A 4,166-nucleotide genomic window follows, 5' to 3' on the forward strand; every position below is an offset into this window, starting at 1 on the left:
GTTTTCTTTATGTTGAGGTGTAATCCATAATGCAGACTGTAGTCTTCAATCTTTATTAAGTAAGTGATAAAACTCTAATGGAGTTCAGAAATCCTAATCAGAGATTGGGACTATTTTAGTTTTATAGTGCTACTATAACAGAAATGCCACAAGTGGATGGCTTTAATAAACAGCAATTATTACCTCACAGTTTAGGAGGCTACAAGTCTGAATTCAGATTGTCACGTCTCGGGGATGTCTTCCTCTCTCTGTTGGCCCTGGGGGAAGGTCCTTGCCATCAGTCTTTCCCTGGGACTAGGAATTTCTCTGAGCAGTGTTCCTGGGTCCAAAGGACACGCTCTGCCCCTGGTTGTTCTTTCCTGTCAGAGTAGGTCCATCCCTCTTTCTCTCTTACCTCTCCTTTTATCTTTTTTAAGATAAAAGGTGACACACATCATACCCCATAAAAATTGCTTTCACATTAGATCAGGGCTTCAACCTGAATAAGGGTGTTGCATCTCATCCGAATCCTATTAGTTTAGCAGATTGGCTGATCACATCAGATTACATAATGCAGGATGATTACATCTAGCTACCAAATTATATTATTATATAACTGACACTGAGAATCATAGCCCAGCCAAGTTGACATATACTTTCAAGGAGACACAGTTTAATCCATAATAAGGACATAGTGTATATAACAGCTTCTCACATACAACATGTATATCTCATATCCGACACAGAAAAAGTAATTGCGCTGCCAGGTGTATAATGGTACAGTTCATATATAGCATATAATACATATGTTATGATAGTAATAATAAATGGTATATTACTGGGTTATATATGTACTTTACAGTTTTCTATCTAAAGAGTGCATAACAGCATAGGCTTTGATTCATAGGCAGCATCCAATTCCATGTATCACACATCTCCTGAGTGTTGAGGCATTCTCTCTCTGTTTAATTTTCTTTAGAAAATATTGTGTAGTACATCATGGCTCCCAAACACAGAAAAACCAATGCTAGTGATAGAAGCAGTAAAGGCAAAGGTGTAGTATTGATCTGGAAGTGAAACAAAATGTTATTAAACAGCATGAAGGTGGAAAATCAGTGAATGCCATTGCTCATGATTTAGGCACGCCACACTCAACAATTGCTATGATTCCTCAAAACAGAGAAATTTCTTCTGGTTGTTAAAGGATCAGATCCACTGAGACTATAAAGCTGATGAAAATGTGAGAGGTACCTAAAGCAAACAAGAAGAAATTGCTAATGATGTGGATTGAGGATCAAACATAAAAGCAAATCCTTCTCAGTACATTGATGGTGACTGGTAAGGCATGACGTTTGTTCAAGATGCTTAAAGAAAAAGTAGGACCAGACTATTATATGGTGTTCACACAATGTTTAAGTCACATAACATCCTGTTTCACAGAATGTATATTGGATGTTAAGCGATGCATAACTGTATTATTCCATCTCTAAATCATTTTTAGGACTATCTCAGGAGAGAAAGAATTCTATCTAAATGGAGAGTGAGGAAAGTAGGAATATAAGGAATTTAATTTCTGTTCTGTATCTGCAATGAAGTTAGAATTTAAGAAAGTTTAAAAAATAACTCAAGTTCATATATATTTACTCAAGGATGAAGCTGTAAATGTAAATTAGGTTTCTTTATTTTAGGCTGAAGTATTTTACAGAGCTACTTATGTAAAATACTTAATGTTAATAATACTAAAGCCGAAAAATCAAGATAGTATCATTGAATCATTAATTTTCAAAAATGAGGTTTATATTTTATAGGTTTACATGAGCTCTGAAATGATGAGATCATCTTAGAAATACCAGCAGATGTAATAATCCAGGAGGATTATTAACATTGTTTATGGAATTTGTTTTGAAATAAGAGGCATTTTGGAAGTTTAACAGAATCTTGAAAAGGATATATTGAGATAAATAGGCAAAAACTGCTTCAATAAAACATACTCTTCATCTTATAATTTTAATGTGGACATTAAAAAAAAAAAAAGAAAAGAAACTAAACTCATTGCCATCGAGTCCATTCCAACTCCTAATACCCTTTCTGGGTGTCCAAGGTGGTAAATCTTTATGGAAGCAGATTGCCCAGTCTTCCTTTTGCAGAGTGGCTGATGGGTGTGAGCTACCAACATTCTGGTTAGCAGTCAAATGCCCTAGGTCCTATGCCACAAAAGTGCCTTACAATGGACATAAACAAGGAGCCAAATATAGATGAACTGATTTTGGAAAAATACATGTTTCAGACTGTATGAATCAAATTTCTGTTTATTTTATATTTTAAATGCACTAATGGAGAACACTGGTTGTGCAGTGGTTAAGAACCAAAAGGTTGGTGGTTCCATAGAGTTCTGTCAGCTTTTCCATGGGAGAAAGATGTAGTAGTCTGCTTCTGGAATATTACAACCTTTGAAACCTTATGGGGCAGTTTTACTCTGTTCTATAGAGTTGTTATGGGTCAGAATCGACTTGACAGCAATGGATTTGGCTTTTGGTTTTGAATGGAGAGGCTAGTCAGAGGAAACCTACAGTGATTCCTTAATAAAATAACAAATTCATTAGAAATGGGAAGGGTACTGTCTGAATTTATCTGTTTCATTATTATATTATATTTAATAAATTAACTCAAAATGGACTGTATTATTATGTAATTTCTTAATTTTTTCCATGATAAATATGTCCACAAGTGAGTAAACACTTCTTTGTTTTGCACATTAATATTGCAGTGGCATCTTCTACCAGAATCTGAAGATAAATTTAAATTTCTATCTACAGTGGCTTATTTGGATTGGATGAGAAAAAATGTTCTCATAAGTTAATGGACTAAACTATCAGATTTTTTACTGAGACATTGTTTCCCTGGGAACAAGTATTGCAAAGTGATAAGGTTTTACTTTTCTGATTTATCAGTATGACATCTATTGGCATATGACTGACATTCTCTGAAAAATGTTTTTTCCAGCCCTTATCTGGCAGTTGTACTTTGAGAATGCAGTTGTTTGTAATAATTGTTAGTGGATCCATGATTGACAGCATTTTAGTACTTTATTTCCTGCTTATATCTATCTCAAATTACTAAAGTCATGCCTGCTTCACTAGTTACCCTCAGATGTAAACACTAACTGAAAGGAACAAAATAAGGCATTCTGTTGGATAAAAACTTAATGAAAAACTTGAATTTTAGACAGAGGAAGGTTGGGCAATCCTACTTCCGTAGTGATACTGCCTCGGAAACCCAAGGAGGGGTCGCTATGAGTCAGGGCTGACTTGACGGCACATAACAACAACAACAACAATTCTGGTAGTCATTACAGTCAAAATAGTGCATGTCACATATAAATATTGAGTACTTTGACTTTTGTATTGCATTTTTAAGTTTTATTAACCTTCTTTCATTACTAATTTATCTAGTGCCTAAGGCACTTGACTGCTAACCAGAAGGCTGGTGGTTCAAACACACCAGCCACTCCTCGGAAGGAAAGTTGGGCAATTTACTTCCATAGTGATACCGCCTTGGAAACCCAAGGAGGGGTCACTATGAGTTGGGTCAGACTCGACAGCACATAACAACAACAACAACAGGACAGATGAGGATTGTCAATTTTCTTATTTATCAAAATTTATGAGTATTGGCATCTCATTTTATTCTCCAAGAACCATTGACTTGAGAGTGTGATTTTGAGTGTTATACAGCTAAATAATTAAACAAAATAAAACTTTTCTCAAACAGCATTATTTTAAAAAATAGATGATATGTAGACCATTCCTTTTAAAGGAGTAACTAATAGAAATCTGCTTTAACAGTCAACTGTGAAAGTAGTCTGTAAGAGTATTGACTGCAGAAGTTATGGTGGCAGTAGTTGGTGGTGCCCTCATCTCACCAGGAAATCTACCAAGTGAAGCAAAGAGTCCTGAGAGAGAAATGTGCTTTTATATAAAATATTATGAAAACTTTGGACTTGTAGATAATTCTGAATTCTCCAAACTATTTTCCTCTTGCAATTTCACAGCTTCTATATAAATCTTGGGGGGAAAGAGTAGCCAGAGGGGATGAGAGAGCAGATCAGCAGCCAGGCATCCAGGTAAGGAGAGGGAGGGACCAAGGACCCACCCCCAGCAGCCAGGAAAGTGGGGAAAAGAGAAACC

This window comes from Orycteropus afer, unplaced genomic scaffold, assembly GCF_000298275.1.
Source record: "Orycteropus afer afer isolate SDZICR_OR568_19922 unplaced genomic scaffold, OryAfe1.0 scaffold00011, whole genome shotgun sequence".
Taxonomy (NCBI): Eukaryota; Metazoa; Chordata; class Mammalia; order Tubulidentata; family Orycteropodidae; genus Orycteropus; species Orycteropus afer.